A 22,618-nucleotide genomic window follows, 5' to 3' on the forward strand; every position below is an offset into this window, starting at 1 on the left:
GGCGGTCACAGCCTCCCCTCTGTCAGGAACATCTTCAGGAGGTGCTGCTCAAGAAGGTGGCATCCATCATGAAGGACCCTCACTATCTGGGGCATGCCATCTTCTCATCACTATCTTCACGGAGGAGGTACGGGATCCTGAAGACACCCAGTTTAAGAACAGTTTCTACCCCTCCATCAGATTTCTGAACAGACCCTGAGCCCATCAACGCCGCTAGTTCCTATTTGTACTGTTTATATATTGTAACTTGGAGTAGTATTTTTCATGTACTGCTGCCACAAGACATCAAATTTCATGACATACGTCAGTGATACAAACCTGATTCCGATTCTTATTCCGGTAACTGTGTCAATAACTTGGATTTTTGCCTTGGATCACCTGTACAATAGTAATACTTACATCGTGCTGCTGTTTATTGACGACGGTTCGGCATTCAACATAGTCATACACTCATTTCTAATCAGAAAGCTCTAAAACCTGGGTCTCTGTACCACCCTGGGCAATAGGATCCTTGATTTCCTCACCAGGAGACTGGATCAGAAATAACATCTCCTCCTCACTGACTCTGGCACCCCTCAAGGATGCTAGCTTATCCCACTGCTCTACTCTCTTGACACCCACAACTGTGCGGCCAGGCACAGCTCAAAAGCCATCTATAAACTTACCTTGTTGGTAGAATTTCAGATGGTGTCTGGGAAATGCCCAGGAGTGAAGTAGATCAGCTGGCTGAGCAGTTTCACAGCAACAACAATGAGGAACACAGACCAGTCCTCAGCGATGGATCTGCAGTGGGAAGAGTGAGCAGTGTCAACACCTCTGAGGGTCTATCCTGGGCAAAGCATACTGATACAATTACAAAGAAGCCACAACAGCAGCTATGTTTCATTAGAAGTTTCGATAAGTCACCAAAGACTCTCACAAATTTCTACAGATGTACAGTGAAGAGTATTCTAACTGGTTGCATCACCGTCTGGTATGGCGGGGTCACTGTGCGGGATCGGAAGAAGCTGCAGAAAGTTGTAAACTCAACCAGCTCCATCACGGGCACTAGCCTTCCCTACAACAAGGAAACCTCCAGAAGGCGATGCCTCAAAGAGGCGACATCCATCGTGAAGGACCCCCTTCACCAAGGACACGCCCTCTTCCCATTGCTACTATCAAGGAGATGGTACAGGAGCCTAAAGACACACACCTCAACGTTTCATGAACAGCTTCTTCATCTCCGCCATCAGATTTCAGAATAGACAAGTGGGATCTCCCAGTGGCCGTCTATTTTAATTCCACTTCCCATTCCTGTCATGATGAGGCCACACTTAGGTTGCAGGAACAACACTTTATATTCCGTTTGGGTAGTCTCCAGCCTGATGGCATGAACATGGATTTCTCAATGTCGTCCAAACCACTCCATCCCCATCCTTCTCCATTTCCTATCCCCCTTTCCCTCTCTCACCTCATCTCTCTATTCAACTTCCCAGCTCTTTTCCCGCTTCCCATCCTTCCCCCTCCAGGTTTCACCTATCACCTGGTGGGTCTCTCTCCCCTCCCCCACCTTTTAAATCTAGGCAGCTTTTTTTCTTCAGTCCTGCCGAAGGGTTTCAGCCCGAAACGTCGACTGTACTTTTTTCCATAGATGCTGCCTGACTTGCTGAGTTCCTCCAGCACTTTGTGTGTGTTGCTCGGATTTCCAGCATCTGCAGATTTTTCTTGCCAATGTTATTAAACCTGATTCTAATTCTGAATATTTCTCAGTTTTATTGTAGTTACATCACTACAACCCAATAGTCTTGCAGTGATGACTTTAGGAGCAATTATTACTGTCAGTATATCATTAGGACTCAATATTTTTATTGTAATTAAGGTCCAGAGTTCCCATAATTATTTCATTAGTAATAAGTGGTTCTGTTATCACATCATTAGTGCCACCACTACAATGATATCGTTAAGAATGATAGTTTCAAAATGACATTGTTAGAAACCACTTAACGGTATTACATTGTCACATCACGGCATTATAAACAAGTGGTACAGATCTAGTTGTAACTATCTGCACAATTTAACAGCCTTTCCTCACATCTCCTTCCTGCACGCTCTCCTCATATAGTGTCCTGGAGAACACTATGAAGATCTCTCTCTACCTTCTTCACTTCCCATCCGTCACAATATATGGGAGATGAAATCAGGTCTGCCCCTGTCCTCTCCCTACCCAGACACTCTGTTGCTCACGGTCTTTCTCACCCTCTCTCCCCCCTCTCTTCCCCCTCTCTCCCCCTTCTCTCTCCCCTCTCCTCCCCCCTCCCCCTCCCCCCTCGCTCCTCTCTCTCCCTCTCCCTCTCTCGCTCTCCCCTCTCTCCTGTCTCCCTCTCCCCCTCTCCCCTATCTCTCTTCCCACTCTTCCCCTCTCTCCCCTTCCCCGCTCTCACCGCCTCTCTCCCCCTCTCTTACCCCTCTCTCCCCTCCCCACTCCTCCCCACTCTCCTCCCCTCCACTCTCCCCCTCTCTCTGCCCTCTCTCTCTCTCATATTTCATAGCCTATCTACTTTTCTTTCCCTGTTCCTCACACCCTAGTGATCCTAGAAGAAGTCGGTATGGGAACTACTTACTAACAATTAGTTTGATCCACAACGTTGTGCTGGACTAATTAAACTAGCAATTAAAAGCCTAACTGAAGTCATCGCTTCTGCCTAAACTTGGTCCAAGTCCCTCCGTTCCCTGCATATTCATGTGCCTGTATCAGAGCCTCTTCCAGTAAACGCCTCAATTCTATCTGCCTTTGCCACCCGACAGTACAGTCCTGACATTCACCGTTCACTGTGTAAAAAAACTTGCCCATGATTCTACTTTGAACTTACCCCTCTCATCACTGTGTAAAAATCAAAAACACTCTCTCTCTTTCCCATTCTTTCCTAGCCTGTTTGCTTCCTACCGTCCACTGCACGTGCCCCATTCGTAGCCCGACCCTTTCAGCCCTTGTTTAGCCTGCTCCGCTTTGGAACCGAGATCCACCTGCAATAAATCACCCGGTTCTGGATCCTGAACCAGTTCCATGAAATTAAATCAAATTTTTTTTTTAAAAAAAGGAACACTTACCTTTTCGAAAGGCTCCCTGAGTGAGCTTGATAGGAAGTCAGTCAGCAACTGGCTGCGTTCAGTGTGAACGTGTCTCTCTGTACAGCCTACAGGATGTGACAGCTCATTTGACTTCTGTCTCAGTACCCAGCTACTGACACTGCCACAGACGCTGAAGCGTGTACAAACTAGCAGCCAAGCACCACACTCGGGAGGAAAAGTCTAACCCACACATTTTTTATTAATAGACTTCTGGAGAAACTTCAGCAGGTCAAGCAGCATCATGTGAGGATTTGGGCAGAGAGGAGTTATTTTAGTATATAAAAATAATCATTATTCATAATTTTAAAAATTTGCAAGAATAAACCTTTCCATTCTTTTCAATCATGGTCAATGCTTTCTGGACTGTTCTATTGCTTTCCTCCACGTCAGTCCCACTGTCGCAGCTCACCTGGTCCCCTGGAGTGGTACACTCCTGGTGAGGGGCTTCCCCAGCCAGTCCAGTCCTCTCTCCCCAGTAGCAGAGGATCCTACACTGTGGTCCTCCCCTACCGAGCCCCTGAGCTGGCTGCTTCGAGCTTCAGGGTGTCTCCCAGCACCAACTCCCACAGCCTAGAAGTTGCCAGTCAGCACCGTTCCTCCACCGACAGCTCGATGTGCTGATTTCAGGCAAACCGTCCACATTTCATCTGGGGAGAGTGACAAGAACGTGAAGAAGATAGGTCAGATACTAGAGGGCGCCGCTTTAAGGTGAGAGGAGTCCTCAGCTCGAAACATCAACTGTTTTATTCCTCACAATGGGTTTTCATCTGAGCTGCTGAGTTCCGCCAGTATTTTGTCTGTGCTTTGCTCTGGATTTCCAGCACCTGTAGAATCTCAGGGATGTCTAAAGTTTAAAGGAGATGTGTGGGGCAAGTGTGCTTTCTTTTACACAGAGAGTAAATGGAGCCTGGAGCAGGCTTCCAGGGGAGCTGGTGGAGCCAGATTCGGTAGCGACAATTAAGAGGCTCTTAGACACGTGAACAGGCATTGAATGGAGGGATGTGGATCTTTAATAGGCAGATATATTTTATTTAATTTGGCAGCATGGCCAGCAGAGACACTATTGAGGACTAGAATAGAAAATCAAGGATGAAATTCTGAGACTTTATAAGGTATTGTGAGCCGTTTTGGGCCCATATCTGGCATTGGAGAGGGTCCTGAGGAGGTTTATGAGAATGATCGCAGGAATGAAAGGGTTAATCGATGAGAGGAGTTTTCTTGCTCTGTTCCTGTACTCACTGGAGTTTATAAGAATGATGGAGGATCTCTAGAAACCTATCCAATCTGGAAAGGCCCGGATAGTGCAGACATAGGGAGAATGTTTCCAATATTCAGAGAGTCTAGAACTATAGGGCACAGCTGCATGATAAAAGGACGTCCCTTTAGGAAAGAGATGAGATGGAATTTTGTTATCCAGAGGATGGTGAACCTGTGGAATTCATTGTCTCAGATGGCTGTGGAGATGAAGTCATTGGCTATATTTAAAAAGAAGACATAGGTTCTTGATTAGTAAGAGCATCAAAGGCAAAGGGGAGAAGGCGGGAGAATTAGGTTTAGAGAGAAAATAAATCAGTCATGATGGAGTGGCGGACCAGGCTCGATGGGTTTTATTTGTCACATGTACATCGAAACATACAGTGATATGTGTTGCTTGCATCTACAACCAACAAAGTCCAAGCATGGTGTGGGGGCAGCCTACAAGTGTCACCACACTTCCAGCACCAACACAGCGTGCCCACAACTCAGTAATCCTAATCCCCTACATCTTTGGAACTTGTGAGGAAACCAGTGTGGTCACAGAGAGAATACACAAAATGTTTACAGACTACAGTGGGAATTGAACCCAGATCACTGACGCTGTAAAGCCATCTGTGACAACGAATTCCACAGATCCACCACCCTCCAGCTAAAGAAACTCCTCCTCAGCTCTGCTCTAAAGGGACGTCCTTCTATCTTGAGGCTGTGCCCTCTGGTCCTAAACTCGCCCAATACTGGTGCCTTTGATTATGCTGGCTGCCTTACTAAGGCAGCAAGACATGTTGACAGACAGTGTACACAATATGTAACTGTAACACTATTTTCTGCATTCTGCTCTTGTTTTCCCCTTTGTATGGGTGTGGTTCCTTAAGGTTGTCAAAGCTGATTCGAGTAATGGGGATAATCTCCCACTACCTATTAAATGCTCCCAATGGCGCTTGTCTCAGAAAGCCTCTGACAACCAAGCCCAGTTCCTGGCCTTCACGTGTGGCTTGGCTACCAAACCCGGCGGAACTGTTTCTACTGAGAGGAGAAGGGGCAAAGGCTGGTTACTGGTGCCTTAAAACCAGGTGCTTCGGGTAAACGGGACTTGTCGGCTGTGGTGGGCAGCTCATCTAGGAGCAGGGGAGCTCTGATTTCAAAACCCTGCTGCCTTCCAGCTATAGCCACTCAGGGGGAAGGCTTTGGGAATAAACCCGAGGGAAAATCCGGAGCTGGATTCCCAACTCTGGCTGGCAACTCCTGGAACATAGCTGGTGCCATTCCTTTGGCTTCATCAGCTGCGTGGAGAGTGGGAGCCGGCTGCGTGGGCAAGAGCTTGCTCTCCACGTTGCACTGTCCTGTCCTGCGTAGGCTGCTAGGACGCAACACCCATGGTCGAACCCAAGCAACAGAGGGCCTGCTACTGTATGGATGTGCAAGTGTATCCTTTCTTAATTATGTATACTATCAATTGGTAAATTTGCTAAATTGGTTTTATCATTTTCATATGCCCCAAGGTGTACACCCCTCCCATTCATGTATTTAACAAAACTTTGTTTAAATGTTGAAATTGAACCCATATCTGCCCCTCCTGCCGGCCGCTTGTTCCACACTTGCACCACCCTGAGTGAAGAAGTTCCCCCTTAAATAATTCACCTTTCACCCTTAACCCATGACCTCTGGTTCTAGTCTCCCCCAACCTCAGTGGAAAAAGCCTGTTTGCATTTACCCTATCTATACCCCTCTTAATTTTGTATACCTCTATCAAATCTCCCCTCATTCTCCTACACTCCAAGGATTAAAATCTTGCCATTATTTTGCATGCCATCATTTCAAAACATATCACACTGCAGTAGTAGAAAGGAAAAATAATAAGAAATTGCAGAATACAGTTACCAAGAAAGTGCAGTGCAGCTAGACAATAAGGTTCAAGGACATAACAAGGTAGGTTGTGAGGTCAAGGGTCATGTTATCATACTAGGGGACCAATCAATGGTTTTCTAACAGTGAGGTAGGCTGTTCTTGACCCTGATGCTACATGCTTTCAAACTTCTGTATCTTTCACCCAGTGGGCGAGGGACCATTATTTATTTAATAAAGATTAGCTTTGTTTCTTTGTCACTTGTACATCTAAATGTACAGTGAAATGACAAACACGGGTCCGAAGATGTGCTGGGGGCAGCCCGCAAGTGTCACCACGCTTCTGACACCAACAAAGCACGCTCACAGCTCACTAACCCTAACCCTGTACGTCTTTGGAACGTGGGAGGACACCGGAGCACCCAAAGGAAACCCTCACGGCCACAGGGGGAGCGTCCTGTGCACACCCCTTACAGACAATGGCGGGCATCGAACCCAGAGTGTCAGCACCATAAAACCAGCGTGGGAGCTGTCTTTGGTTATGTTAGCTGCTTTACCAAGGCAGTAAAACATGTCGTCAGACAACGTACACAAAATGTAACTGTATTCTGCATTCTGCATTGCTTTCCCCTATGTACTGCCTCAATGTTCTTCCGCTTTGAAATGATGGCGCACAGAACCAGAGCTGTTCACTGTATCTCAGTGCATGTTGCAACAGGGAACCAATGACCAGTTACACTGGGTTCCTTCTGTGGTCTCACCAATAGCACCAAGAGGTCTCTACTTTCAGCAGAAGCCAAGAAAGTTCCCCAAAACTGGTTCAAAGTTTCATGAGACTGGTTCTGACCCAGCAAGCTGCTACATGAGAGACTGAGTCGTCTGGCTCTGTGATTTTCAGGGATTAGAACAATGAGAAGAAACCTTGGTGGAAAAACCCTACTTGCATTAATCATATCTATACCCCTCATAATATTGTGTACAATGTAATAAACCTGATTCTAATTCAGATACCTTTGTCCTGTGGAATGGCCACTGATCATTTAGAATGTATGCATGATGCCACCACGAGATAGTCACCAAAGAACAGCTTAAAGTTTGATTCAGAGATTATCTCTGACATATGTCATGACATTTCTTTTTTTTTCCAGCAGCAGTTCACTGCGTTACATTAAAATAATAATATGTTACAAAATAAATAAATAGCGCAAAAGAGGAATAATGAGGTTGTGTTCATCGGCCATTCAGAAATGTGATGGCAGAGGGGAAGTAGCTGTTCCTGAATTGTTGAGTGTGGGTTGTCAGTCTTCTGTACCTCCTCCCTGATGGTTAGTAAGATGAGGGCATGTCCCAGATGGTGAGGGTCCTTAATGGTGTATACCGCATACTTGTGGCATCGCCCTTTGAAGATGTCCTCCGTGGTGGGAAGGTGGGTCCCCATGATGGAGTGATGGAGCTGGCTGAGTTTACAGCCCTCCGCAGCTTTTTCTGATCCTACAGTGGCCCCTCCATGCCAGACAGTGATGCAATCAGTCAGAGGAAGTCTAGGCCTGTGGGTTACTATCTTAGAGTAAGGGACAGGCTGCTTGGGACTGAGATGAGGAGATTTTTTTTCAGTCAGAGGGTAGCAAATGTTTGCAATTTTCTTCCCTGGAGTGTTGTGGTAAATAATAATTGGTTTATTTTTGCCACCTATAGAGTGGAAGCTTTGATGGGTATACCATCAAGACAGGTCATTGCATACATAACTACATCGAGAGAATAATCGCAGAATATAGAGTATAGCATTAAAGTTACAGGAAAAAGTATAGTGTAGGTAGACAAATAACATGTAAGGGCCATGATGACATAGACTGAAAGATCAGATCCATCTTTATCACACAGAGCTCCATTCAGGAGTTTGGTAACAGCAAGATTGAAGCTGTCCTTGAGCTGGTGGTACATACTTTCAGGCTTCTGTACCTTTTGCACAATGGTGAGAGGAGAAGAGAGAATGTCTGGGTTGGGAGGGGACTTTGATTATGTTGGCTGCTTTAATGAGACAGTGAGAAGTGCAGATGGAGTCCACGAAGGGGAGTTTGGCTTCATGATGGGACGGGCATCATTCTCAGATTGGGTTTGTTCAAAATATCGATAGATGTCTGGATGTGAAGGGAATTAAGTGATATGGGGAGATTACGGAAAAATGGAGCAGAGGTTGAACTGGTCATGACTGTGACAAATGCTGGATCAGTCACAATGGTCAACACCTGCTCTTTTTCCCTGTACTCTTACGTTCTTATGACATTCCACTTGACCTTGGTTGAATGTCCGATCTGCTTGAAATGATGGTTCCAGCAGCAGGTAGATTATCCATGTTGGATCAGTGTGTAAAAATTGTTAATCTTCTTGTAATTTAACTTTCTTATGCTTGCTTATAATCTTTATATAAATATCTTGTATATGTATGTGTAATTGTGCAGTAATTTCCCAGTAACTGTAGAATAACTACTTCTGTAATTTTCTGAAAGCCTCATAGTTTTCCTGCTGCAGGTGTCAGACCATTCAAATCTGGCTTTTCCATAGGTTAATTGTTAAATTGGACTGTTGTTACCTCCAGCTTGAGTGTGATGAGAGTCCTTGACGAGGATGGTTTGGACCCAGATGCTGGAATATCTGAGGCTAGGACTGAGACACGGTATCAAACTGGATGGAGAACTGAGTACAAAACAAACGCTAGATGATCTTACGAGTAGGGCTTGTGATTGAGCCCTGAGGCTCCGTTCAGGTGCTTTTTAAATACTCAATTCTTGGTGCCCAAAACACGATTGCCAGTTAGTGGGACTGTTCTGAATCTTTAAAGAGGCTGTGGAAGCTATCTATATTCCGGAGAGTTAGAGCATCTAAACCCCGGAAGCTGGAGCAGTTGGGTGCATGTCATAGCAACCACAACTCCTTTTACTTGGTCTTCTTTTGTTTGTTCATCCTTTGTTCTTGTACCACTTAATACAATGGCTACAACCAAAGATAAAGCTTTATTTGGTACGTCTACATTGAAAGATTGAACCATAAAGTGAAATGTGTCATTTCTGTCAAGTCAAATCAGCGACGATTCTGCTGAAGTATCGACAAGTGTAGCCAGGCTTCTGGTGCCAACATAACATGTCCACATCTCACTAACCCTAACTGTACATCTTTGGAATGTGGGAGGAAACCCATCGCTCATGGGGAGAATGTACAAACTCCTTACAGACAGCAGCGGGAATTGAACCTCTGTTGGTGATCACAGGAACCATAAAGAGATCGCTAACCACTACGGTCTCATGCTGTAACCACCACGTTTAGACCAGTGGACATAGGTTCTGTTGGTTGTGGGCTAGTGTTAAACTGGCAGCCTTTGGGGTTGAGGAACAGTGACAGTTGAGCATTGCTCAAACTGAGATATATATGGAGTGGAATAATGACACAGTAGTGACTTGTACTGTGGTTACCTAGAAGATTTGAGGGCATGTGCTATAACGAGAGGTTGTACCAAACCAATTAAATTAGTAATCAAATGTCCAACTAAACCAATCCCTTTTGCCTACACAATGCCCATAACCTTCCTTTTCCTGCATATTTGTGCTCCTATCTAAGATCTTCTTGAATGTGTCTATCATATCCGCTTCCACCATCATCCCTGGCAGCAAATTCCAGGCACCCACCACTCTCTGTGTGAAAAGTTTTTCCTACATATCTCCTTTTAAACTTACTCCCATCACATGAAATGCATACTCTCTCATATTTGGCATCATAACCCAAGGAAAAAGATACTGTCTGTCCACTCCACCAATGCTTCTCTTATCTGAGGGACCTCTATCAGATCTCCCCTCAACCTCCACCTCACTGGAGAAATCAACACAACTTTGTCCAACTTCTTGTGTCCTCGGCTGTGAGACTGATAAATACCCTGCCACAACTGAGGGCTCGTCACTAGGACAGCAAGCAGTTTACTGTGCTGTTCATTGCTTCCCCGTGCTGCACAGTACATCCATTTTGAATTATAGTTTAACTTATTTGTGGTAATACTTTGTTTTATGTGCTGTGTGTGATGTATGCTTTGTGAGTGCACCGTGATCCAGAGGAACAGTGATTCCTTTGGTTGTATGCACGTACGGTCAGATGATAATAACCTTGAATTTGAACTAATCCAGGTAGCATCGTGGTGAACCTTCTCTGCACCCCCACCTTCCTAGCACTGAATGTAGTACCCCAGATACGTCCTAACTAGAGTTTTATAAAGTTGCAACATAACCTTGAATTCAGAGGCTTGATTAATAAAGGCCTCTTCCTTGGATTCGCTCTACACTTTCCGCTGCCTCTGTAAAGCAGTCATTATAAACACAATTGCAGCCCACGCCCCTGCCGTCGAAAACATTCTCTCTTCTCACCTCTTCCCAAGTGGCAGAAAATAGAACAGCTTGTAAGCATCATCCACCAGTCTCAACGACAGCTTCTATCAAGTTGTACTATTAGTTTAGTTCTGACACAGAGCGATGGGGAGTGTGAGTCAGTGGGATTATTGTGAGGTCTGACACTGGACTGTGGGGAGTGTGGGTCAGTGGGATTATTGTGGGGTCTGACACTGGGCTGTGGGGAGAGAGGGTCAGTGGGATTATTGTGGGGTCTGACACTGGGCTGTGGGGAGAGAGGGTCAGTGTAATTGTGTGGGGTCTGACACTGGGCTGTGGGGAGAGAGGGTCAGTGTAATCGTGTGGGGTCTGACTGGACTGTGGGGAGAGAGGGTCAGTGTAATCGTGTGGGGTCTGACACTGGGCTGTGGGGAGAGAGGGTCAGTGAGATTATTGTGGGGTCTGACACTGGGCTGTGGGGAGAGAAGGTCAGTGGGATTATTGTGGGGTCTGACACTGGGCTGTGGGGAGAGAGGGTCAGTGTAATCGTGTGGGTTCTGACACTGGGCTGTGGGGAGAGAGGGTCAGTGGGATTATTGTGGGTTCTGACACTGGGCTGTGGGGAGAGTGGGTCAGTGTATTCGTGTGGGGTCTGACACGGGGCTGTGGGGAGAGAGGGTCAGTGTATTCGTGTGGGGTCTGACACTGGGCTGTGGGGAGAGAGGGTCAGTGTATTTGTGTGGGGACTGACTGGGCTGTGAGGAGAGAGGGTCAGTGTAATTGTGTGGGGTCTGACACTGGGCTGTGGGGAGAGAGGGTCAGTGTATTTGTGTGGGGACTGACTGGGCTGTGGGGAGAGAGGGTCAGTGGGATTATTGTGGGGTCTGACACTGGGCTGTGGGGAGTGTGGGTCAGTGGGATTATTGTGGGGTCTGACACTGGGCTGTGGGGAGAGAGGGTCAGTGTATTCGTGTGGGGTCTGACACTGGACTGTGGGGAGAGAGTGTGTGTATTCATGTGGAGTCTGACACTGGGCTGTGGGGAGAGAGTGTCAGTGTAATCGTGTGGGGTCTGACACTGGGCTGTGGGAAGAGAGTGTCAGTGTAATCGTGTGGGGACTGACACTGGGCTGTGGGGAGAGTGTCAGTGTATTCATGTGGGGACTGACACTGGACTGTGGGCAGAGAGGGTCAGTGGGATTATTGTGGGTTCTGACATTGGGCTGTGGGGAGAGAGGGTCAGTATATTCATGTGGGGTCTGACACTGGACTGTGGGGAGAGAGGATCAGTGGGATTGGTGTGGGTTCTGACACTGGGCTGTGGGGAGAGAGGGTCAGTGTATATGTGTGGGGTCTGACACTGGGCTGTGGGGAGAGAGGGTCAGTGTATATGTGTGGGGTCTGACACTGGGCTGTGGGGAGAGAGGGTCAGTGGGATTAGTGTGGGTTCTGACTGGGCTGTGGGGAGAGAGGGTCAGTGTATATGTGTGGGGTCTGACACTGGGCTGTGGGGAGAGAGGGTCAGTGGGATTATTGTGGGGTCTGACACTGGGCTGTGGGGAGAGAGGGTCAGTGGGATTATTGTGGGGTCTGACACTGGGCTGTGGGGAGAGTGGGTCAGTGGGATTATTGTGGGGTCTGACACGGGGCTGTGGGGAGAGCGGGTCAGTGTAATCGTGTGGGGTCTGACACTGGGCTGTGGGGAAAGAGGGTCAGTGTATTTGTGTGGGGACTGACTGGGCTGTGGGGAGAGAGGGTCAGTGTAATCGTGTGGGGTCTGACACTGGGCTGTGGGGAGAGAGGGTCAGTGTATTTATGCAGGGACTGACTGGGCTGTGGGGAGAGAGGGTCAGTGGGATTATTGTGGGGTCTGACACTGGGCTGTGGGGAGAGAGGGTCAGTGGGATTATTGTGGGGTCTGACACTGGGCTGTGGGGAGTGTGGGTCAGTGGGATAATTGTGGGGTCTGACACTGGGCTGTGGGGAGAGAGGGTCAGTGTATTCGTGTGGGGTCTGACACTGGACTGTGGGGAGAGAGGGTCAGTGTAATCGTGTGGGGTCTGACACGGGGCTGTGGGGAGAGAGTGTCAGTGTATTCATGTGGGGACTGACACTGGACTGTGGGGAGAGAGGGTCAGTGGGATTATTGTGGGTTCTGACATTGGGCTGTGGGGAGAGTGGGTCAGTATATTCATGTGGGGTCTGACACTGGACTGTGGGGAGAGAGGGTCAGTGTATTTGTGTGGGGTCTGACACTGGGCTGTGGGGAGAGAGGGTCAGTGTAATCGTGTGGGGTCTGACACTGGACTGTGGGGAGAGAGGGTCAGTGGGATTATTGTGGGTTCTGACATTGGGCTGTGGGGAGAGTGGGTCAGTATATTCATGTGGGGTCTGACACTGGACTGTGGGGAGAGAGGGTCAGTGTATATGTGTGGGGTCTGACACTGGGCTGTGGGGAGAGAGGGTCAGTGTATTCATGTGGGGTCTGACACTGGACTGTGGGGAGAGAGGGTCAGTATATTCATGTGTGGACTGATACTGAGCTGTGGGGAGTGTGGGTCAGTGGGATTAGTGTGGGTTCTGACATTGGGCTGTGGGGAGAGAGGGTCAGTGTAATCGTGTGGGGTCTGACACTGGGCTGTGGGGAGAGAGGGTCAGTGTATTTGTGTGGGGTCTGACACTGGGCTGTGGGGAGAGAGGGTCAGTGTATTTGTGTGGGGTCTGACACTGGGCTGTGGGGAGAGAGGGTCAGTGTAATCGTGTGGGGTTTGACACTGGGCTGTGGGGAGAGAGGGTCAGTGTATTTGTGTGGGGTCTGACACTGGGCTGTGGGGAGAGAGGGTCAGTGTAATCGTGTGGGGTCTGACACTGGGCTGTGGGGAGAGAGGGTCAGTGTAATCGTGTGGGGTCTGACACTGGGCTGTGGGGAGAGAGGGTCAGTGTAATCGTGTGGGGTCTGACACTGGGCTGTGGGGAGAGAGGGTCAGTGTAATCGTGTGGGGTCTGACACTGGGCTGTGGGGAGAGAGGGTCAGTTGGATTATTGTGGGGTCTGACACTGGGCTGTGGGGAGAGAGGGTCAGTGGGATTAGTGTGGGTTCTGACTGGGCTGTGGGGAGAGAGGGTCAGTGTATATGTGTGGGTTCTGACTGGGCTGTGGGGAGAGAGGGTCAGTATATTCATGTGTGGACTGATACTGAGCTGTGGGGAGAGTGGGTCAGTGGGATTATTGTGGGGTCTGATACGGACAGTAGGGAGAGAGTAGGACTAGGATCAGTTACGGATTGTTACAGGGCTGAGGGGGTAAGCGTGAGGAAAAGTGATTAGTTTGTGAATGGATGCAGGGCTCTGGGAGAACGTAGAGCAGTGGGATCAGACAGTGAGTGTCACTGGGCTGTGGGGAGAGTATGGGGCAGTGGGATTCGAGTGGGATTGATACAGGAATGTGGTGAGAGAGTGGGGCAATAGGATCTGTTAGCGACTGACACAGGGCAGTGTGGAGTGAGTGGGATAGCGGGATTTCTTATAGACTGGCACAGTGCTGTGAAGAGTGGAGGGGCAGTGGGATAGTCAGTGAGATAGTCAGTGACCGACACAGGATGTGGGGAGAGAATGGGGAAGTGGGATTAGTTTGAGACTGACGCAGGGCTGTGGGAAAGTGGGGATTGACATTGGGCTGTGGGGAGAGTGGGTCAGACACAGCAGGTGGGAGAGGGCAGAACAGAGGGATTCATTTGGGAATGGATACAGGGCTAAGTGGGGCATTGGAATTAGCTTGGGGATAGATCAGGGCTCTGGGGAGAGTGTGGGGCAGTGGGATTAGTTTGGGAACTGACACAGGGCTGAGGGGAGTGAGGCAGTGGGGTTAGTCAGTGACTGACGCAGGATGTGGGGAGAGAATGGGGAAGTGGGATTAGTTTGGGACTGACACAGGGCTATCGGAGTGAGCAAAGCAGGTGGATTAAAGTTGGGATTGACACAGGGCTATGGGGAGAGTGGGTCAGTGGTATTTGTGTGGGGACAGACACAGGGCTGTGCGGAGAGTGGGTCAGTGGGATTAGTTTGGAGACTGACAGGCAGTAGGGAGAGAGCAGGACAGTAGGATTAGTTATAGACTTACAGGGCTGTGGGGGAGAGAGTGAGGCAAAGTAACTCATTTGGGAATGGATACAGGGCTCTGGGGAGAGTGCAGGGCAGTGGGTTTTGTTTGGTGACTGACATGGCTGTGGGGAGAAGGAGGAGCAGTGGGATAAGGATGGGACTGAAATATGACTGTGGGGCAAGACTGGGTCAGTGGAAATATTTTAGGAACCGATACAGGGCTGTAGGGAGAAAGCAGGGCATTGGGATCTGTCAGTGATTGACACAGGGCTGTGGGGAGATGGTGGGGCATTGGGATTAGTGTGGGGCCAGACACTGGGCTGTGGAGAGAGAGGGTCAGTGTATTTGTGTGGGAACTTACAATGGGTTGTGGTGAGTGTGGGACAGTGTCATTAGTTTGGGGACTGACTCTGGGCTGTGGGGATGGACACAGGCAGGTGGGAGAGAACAGGACAGTGGGGTTAGTTTGGGAATGGATACAGGGCACTGGGGAGAGTGCAAAGCAGTGGGTTTACTTTTGGAGACTGCCGCTGGGCTGTGGGGAATTGGGTGTTGTGTAATAACCCAGATCCTATTAGAGAGTTTAATGTAAAGGAACCCTCAGGAGACAGTGATCATATTATGATTAAATTCATACAGCAATTTGAGAGGGAGAAGCATAAATCACATGTATCAGTATCACAATGGAATAAAGGGTATTACAGAGGCATGAGAGAGGTGCTTGGCCAGGTGGATCAGAAGAGGATGCTGTCGGGGATGGCATAGAGATGGCTGAAGTTTCTGGGAATAGTTCAAAAGGCACAGGATAGATAGGTCCCACTGAAGAAGCAGTTTTCAAATGGCAGGGCTAGGTAACCGTGGCTGACAAGGGAAGTTAAGGACTGCATAAAAGCCAAGGAAAGGGCTTTAAGGTAGTAAATGTGAGTGGGAAGCTGGATGATTGGAAAGCTTTTTTTAATTTTTATTGAAGGAGTGACACAATACAGAATACATAATGCATTACATTTTCCTCCATTTTGCTTTTATATCTTACCCCTAAACAAAACTCCCCTCACCCACCCTCCCCAAACATACCATGTCAGCTAATGTATTTACAACACTTCACAAATACAATAATGGACATTTCACAGCCATCCCTCCACACTACTTCAAGATGAAGGCCCACACACATCCACAACACGTCAGATGATCCAGAATACACTCATATTACAATGCATCAACCTCCCTATGAGGTAAACCATATGCGTGTTAAAAGGGGGAAAATCCCCAAGTACAATCAAATGCCCTCAACTGGTAGGTAAGTCTTAAGACTCCCAAAATATGACAAGAAAGGTCCCCATTTCGAATAGAACTTTTTCACAGACCCTCTCAGAGTAAATTTAATCTTTTCTAGTTTCAGAAAAAACATTACGTCCTCTAACCAAGCAGCAGCAGTTGGGGCAGTGGCAGGTTTCCAGACCAGCAAGATTCTCCTATGGGCCAATAGCGATGTAAATACGATGATATCCGACCGGCTTGCATTTAAACCCAAAGCATCATCTGCCACACCAAATACAGCTAAAAGCGGGCAAAGTCTCAGTGTCACCCCCAAAACCTCACTGATAATTTTAAAAATCAGTGCCCAATAGCCATCAAGACCAAAATTCATGCACTAAACCAGCCGGAGAGAAGGAACACCTGTCACAGCCAGCGTCTGTCCCGGGATATATGTCAGATATATATGGCTTTACTTAAATGTACCCTGTGTAAAACTTTAAATTGCATGAGCCACAGTCTAGCACATGATGATGAGAAATGAACCCTATTCAATACTTTTGCCCAATATTCCTCAGCCAGATCCATACCAAAGTCATCCTCCCATCTAGTCTTAGTTTTGTTTAGATCTTGAACTCCCAAAGACATCAGCTGAGAGTATTGTACAGAGATCAGCCCTTTATTATTAAAGCTAAGAGTGAGTTTTTCCCACACCATAGCAGGTGGTAGATCAGGGAAAGAGGGAAATTTTTCCTTGACAAAGTGGCAAGTCTGCAGGTATTTTAAAAAAATGATTATGTGGAAGGCCATATTTACTGCACAGGTCATCAAAACTATCAAATATATTATCAGTGTACAAATCCTTAATGCGCATAAGACCGTTCAAACCCCATTGTCTAAAAACTGAATCGAGTGTAGAGGGGGGAAATAGATGGTTTCTATGAATGGGACCCAAAACTGAAGCTGATGTGAACTTATAGTGGCAGCGAAATTGATTAAAATTTTTGAGGGTGGAAAACACGACCGGGTTAGATATACGTCTGTAAATTGAGAGAATGGAAAGCTTTTAAAATCCAACAAATGACAACTAAAAAAGCTATAAGAAAGGAAAGGATGTAATATAAGGGCAAACTGACCAATATTAATGAGCAGGATATCTAAAGTTTTTTCAGTTATATAATGAGTGAAAGGAAGGTCACCAAGATGAAGGAATTGGTTGTTGACTTCAGAAGGAGTAGCGGACCGCACAACCCCATTTACATCGGTGGTGCGCAAGTGGAACAGGTCAAAAGCTTTAAGTTCCTCGGGGTCAATATCACAAATGACCTGACTTGGTCCAACCAAGCAGAGTTCACTGCCAAGAAGACCCACCAGCGCCTTTACTTCCTGAGAAAACTAAAGAAATTTGGCCTGTCCCCTAAAACCCTCACTATTTTTTATAGATGCACCGTAGAAAGTATTCTTCTAGGGTGCATCACAAGCTGGTATGGAAGTTGTCCTGTCCAAGACCGAAAGAAGCTGCAGAAGATCGTGAACACGGCACAACACATCACACAAACCAATCTTCCGTCCATGGATTCACTTTACACCGCATGCCATCAGAGCAGTGCTGCCAGGATAATCAAGGACACGACCCACCCAGCCAACAGACTTTTTGTCCCTCTTCCCTCCGGGAGAAGGTTCAGGAGCTTGAAGACTCATATGGCCAGATTTGGGAACAGCTTCTTTCCAACCGTGGTAAGACTGCTGAACGGATCCTGACCCGGATCTGGGCCGTACCCTCCAAGTATCTGGACCTGCCTCTCGGTTTTTTTGCACTACCTTACTTCCCATTTTTCTATTTTCTATTTATGATTTATAATTTAAATTTTTAATATTTACTAATTTTAACTATTTTTAATATTTATAATATTTAATACTTGTAATCCAGGGAGTGTGAAACGCAGAATCAAATATCGCCGTGATGATTGTACATTCTAGTACCAATTGTTTGGCGACAATAAAGTATAAAATGTAAAGTATAAAAGTGAGAGTTGATATCGGACTATTGGAAAATGATGCTGGTGAGGTAGTAATAGGGCGGGGGGGGCAAAGAAATAGCAGATGAACTTAATGGGTACTTTGCATCAGTCTTCACTGTGGAAGACACTAGCAGTGTACCAGAGGTCCATGGGTGCCAGGGAGCAGGAGTGAGTGCCATTGCTATTACAAAGGAAAAAGTGCCAGGCAAACTCAAAGGTCTTAAGGTGGATAAGTCACCTGGTTCAGATGGACTATATCCCAGAGTCCTGAGAGGTTGCTGACGAGATAACGGATGCATTGGTCATGGTCTTTCAAGAATGACTTCGTTCTGGCATGGTCCTGGAGGACTGGAAAATTGCAAAGGTCACTCCATTTTTAAGAAGGGAGGATGGCAAAAGAAAGGAAATTATAGGCCAGTTAGCCTAATTTCAGTGGTTGGGAAGATGTTGGAGTCTATGGTGAAGGATAATGTTTTGGGATACTTGAAGACTAATCAAAAAGATAAGTTAAAGCCAGCATGATTTCTGTAAAGGATAAAGTAAAGTATAAAGTATAAACTTGCCTGACAAATCTGTTAGAGTTCTTTGAGGAAATAACAAGCAGGTGGACAAAGGAGAGGCAGTGGATGTCACTTACTTGGATTTTCAGAAGGCATTTGATAAGGTGCCACACATGATTTGGATTTAGATTATGAAGACACGTAGTCCTCTTTTATTGTCATTTACTAATGCATGCATTAAGAAATGATACAATACTTCCTCCGGTGTGATATCACAAAACACAGGACAGACCAAGACTGAAAAAACTGACAAAACCACATTATTATAACATATAGTTACAACAGTGCAACAATACCATAACTTGATGAAGAAGTCCGTGAGCACAGTAAAAGTTCAAAGTCTCTGAAAACTTTGAGATCTGATCAGCTCTCTGACACCGAGTACTGAGCGCCATCTCTGTCCGAACGATTCAACCTCAATCTTGGCCACCAACAGCAGGCAAAGCCAGGGATTTTGAGGCCTACCCTCCGAAAGATTCCTGACCACGCAGTAACGACAGCAGCAAACGAGCATTTCAGCAATTTCTCCAGATGTTCCTCTGTACTTTCACATCCCTCTCCAGCAAATCAGAATTGTCCACAGCCCCTATTTAATGGATACGATATCATGAGGCTGCTTAACAAGATAAAATCCTGTAGCATTACAGGAAAGATACTGGCATGAGTAGAGGAGTGGCTAAATTGACAGGAGTGGGAATAAAGGGGGTCTTTTCTAGTTGGCTATCAGTAACTAGTGGTGTTCCTCAGGGGTCCGTACTGGGACCACTGCTTTTCACATTGTTTGTCAATGATTTGGATAATGGAATTGATGGCTTTGTGACAAAGTTTTTGGATGATACGAAGATAGATGGAGGGGTAGGTCGTGCTGAGGAAGCAATGCTATCGGAGCAGGACTTGGAAGAATGGGCAAAAAGTGTCAGATGGAATACAGTGCTGGGAAATGTACGATAATGCATTTTGGTAAAAGGAACAGTATTGCAGACTATTATCTAAATAGGGAGAAGGTTCAAACATCAGAGGTGCAGAGGGACTTAGGAGTCCTCATGCAAGACTCCCAGAAGGTTAATTTACAGCTTGAGTCTATGGTAAAGAAGGCAAATGGAATGTTGACATTTATTTCAAAGGGAAGAAAATATAAAAGCAAGGAGATAATGCTGATCCTTTATAAGACCACACTTGGAGCACTGTCAACAGTTTTGGACCCCATATCTCAGAAAGGATGTGTTGTCGTTGGAGAGAATCCAGAGGTACACAAGGCCGATTCTGGGAATGAAGGGGTTAAAATATGAGGAGCATCTGGCAACTTTGGGTCTGTACTCACTGGAATTTAGAAGAATGTGGAAGGACCTCACTGAGACCTCCTGAATGTTGAAAGGACTAGATAAGGAGGATGTGGAGAGGATGCTTGCTATGGTGGGGGTATCCAGAACTAGAGGGCAGAGCCTCAGAATTGAAGAGCAATCTTTCAGAACAGAGGTAAGAAGGAATGTTTTTGACCAGAGTGTAGTGAACCTGTGGTATGCTGTGCCACAGACTATGGTGGAGGCCAAGTTTGTGGGTATATTGAGGGCGGAAGCTGATAGATTCCGGATCGGTCAGGACATCAAAGAATATGGCGAGAAGGCAGCTGTATGGGGTTGAGTGGGATTTGGGTTCAGCCATGATGGAATGGCAGAGTAGACTTGATGGGCTGAAGGGCCTAATTCTGTCCCTATGTCTTATGGTCTTACAGACACAGATCTGTGTGGAAAGAGCAAGACAATGGGAATAGTTTGAGAAAAAGCCTCTGACTATCCACACGATCAATGCCTCTCATCATCTTATACACCTCTGTCAGGTCACCTCTCATCCTCCATCGCTCCAAGGAGAAAAGGCTGAGTTCACTCAACCTATTCTCATAAGGCATGCTCACCAATCCAGGCAATACCCTTGTAAATCTCATCTGCAACCTTAATATAGTTTCCACATCCTTCCTGTAGTGAGGTGATCAGAACTGAGCACAGTGCTCCAAGTGGGGTCTGACCAGAGTCTTATATATCTGCAACATTACCTCTCGGCTCTTAAACTCAGTCCCATGATTGGTGAAGGCCAATACACCGTATGCCTTCTTAACCACAAAGTCAACCTGCATAGCAGCTTTGTGTCTTACCATTAATACTATATTCTACCATCATATTTGACCTACCAAAATGAACCACCTCACACTTATCTGGGTTGAACTCCATCTGCCACTTCTCAGCCCAGTTTTGCATCCTATGGATGTTCTGCTGTAACCTCTGACAGCCCTCCACACTATCCACAACATCCCCAACCTTTGTGTCATCAGCAAATTTACTAACCAATCCCTCCACTTCCTCATCCAGGTCATTTATAAAAATCACAAAGAGAAGGGGTCCCAGAACAGATCCCTGCAGAACACCACTGGTCACCAACCTCCATGCGGAACATGACCCGTCTACAACCACTCTTTGCCTTCTATGTGCAAGCCAGTTCTGGATCCCCTTGGATCCCATGCCTCCTTACTTTCTCAATAAGCCTTGCATGGGTACCTTATCAAATGCCTTGCTGAAATCCATGTACACTACATCTACTGCTCTTCCTTCATCAATATGTTTAGTCACATCCTCAAAAAATTCAGTCAGGCTCGTAAGGCACGACCTGTCTTTGACAAAGCCATGCAGACTATTCCTAATCATATTATGCCTCTCCAAATGTTTATAAATCCTGCCTCTCAGGATCTTCTCCATCATCTTACCAACCACTGAAGTAAGACTCAATGGTCTATGATTTCCTGGGCTATCTCTACTCCCTTCCTTGAATACGGGAAACACATCTGCAACCCACCAATCCTCTGGAACTTCTCCCGTCCCCGTTGATGATGCAAAGATCATCGCCAGAGGCTCAGCAATCTCCTCTCTGGGCTCCCACAGTAGCCTGGGGTATATCTCGTGTAGTCCTGGTGACTTATCCAACTTGATGCTTTCCAAAACCTCCAGCACATCCTCTTTCTTAATGTCTATATGCTCAAGCTTTCCAGTCTGCTGCAAGTCATCCTTACAATTGCCAAGGTGCTTTTCCATAGTGAATACTTTATACTTTATTGTCACCAAACAATTGATACTAGAACATACAATCATCACAGCGATATTTGATCCTGCGCTTCCTGCCCCCTAGAGTACAAATTGATAGTAAATATTAAAAATTTAAATTATAAATCATAAATAGAAAATAGAAATGGAAAGTAAGGTAGTGCAAAAAAAAAACTAGAGGCAGGTCCGGATATTTGGAGGGTACGGCCCAGATCCAGGTCAGGATCCGTTCAGCAGTCTTATCCCGGTTGGAAAGAAGCTGTTCCCAAATCTGGCCGTATGAGTCTTCAAGCTCCTGAACCTTCTCCCGGAGGGAAGAGGGACGAAAAGTCTGTTGGCTGGGTGGGTTGTGTCCTTGATTATCCTGGCAGCACTGCTCCGACAGCGTGCGGTGTAAAGTGAGTCCAAGGACGGAAGATTGGTTTGTGTGATGTTCTGCGCTGTGTTCACGATCTTCTGCAGCTTCTTTCGGTCTTGGACAGGACAGCTTCCATACCAGGTTGTGATTCACCCTAGAAGAATGCTTTCTACGGTGCATCTATAAAAATTAGTGAGGGTTTTAGGGGACAGGCCAAATTTCTTTAGCTTTCTCAGGAAGTAAAGGCGCTGGTGGGCCTTCTTGGCAGTGGATTCTGCTTGGTTGGACCAAGTCAGGTCAGTTGTGATATTGACCCCGAGGAACTTAAAGCTTTTGACCTGTTCCACCTGCGCACCACCGATGAAAATGGGGTCGTGCGGTCCGCTACTCCTTCTGAAGCAAAGTATTCATTATGTACCTCTGCTACCTCCTCCAGTTCCATACACACTTTTACACACAAGCTGTCACACTTGATTGGTCTTATTCTCTCACATCTTATCCTCTTGCTCTTCACATACTTATAGAATGCCTTGGGCTTTTCCTTAATCCTTCTCATGGCCCTTTCTGGCTCTCCTAATTTCATTCTTAAGCTCCTTCCTACTAGCCTAATAATTTTCTAGATCTCTATCATTACCTATTTTTTTCAACCTTTCGTAAGCTTTT

General features: G+C 46.6%; 1 protein-coding gene across 2 annotated transcripts in view; it reads right to left on the minus strand.

The window, feature by feature from the left end:
* gpr132a (G protein-coupled receptor 132a) overlaps positions 1-22,618 on the minus strand; it is a 52,300-nt gene that overhangs the window by 15,402 nt on the left and 14,280 nt on the right. The window contains exons 1-2 of one of the 2 annotated variants that reach the window (XM_063059907.1): positions 3,088-3,161; positions 666-783 (exon numbers count right to left, since the gene is read on the minus strand). The gene's annotated coding sequence lies outside the window, so the exon portion shown is untranslated. Of the gene's footprint in view, positions 1-665; positions 784-3,087; positions 3,162-22,618 lie in introns of those variants that run through there. The other variant, XM_063059990.1, reaches the window with a different exon arrangement.

This window comes from Mobula hypostoma, chromosome 1, assembly GCF_963921235.1.
Source record: "Mobula hypostoma chromosome 1, sMobHyp1.1, whole genome shotgun sequence".
Taxonomy (NCBI): Eukaryota; Metazoa; Chordata; class Chondrichthyes; order Myliobatiformes; family Myliobatidae; genus Mobula; species Mobula hypostoma.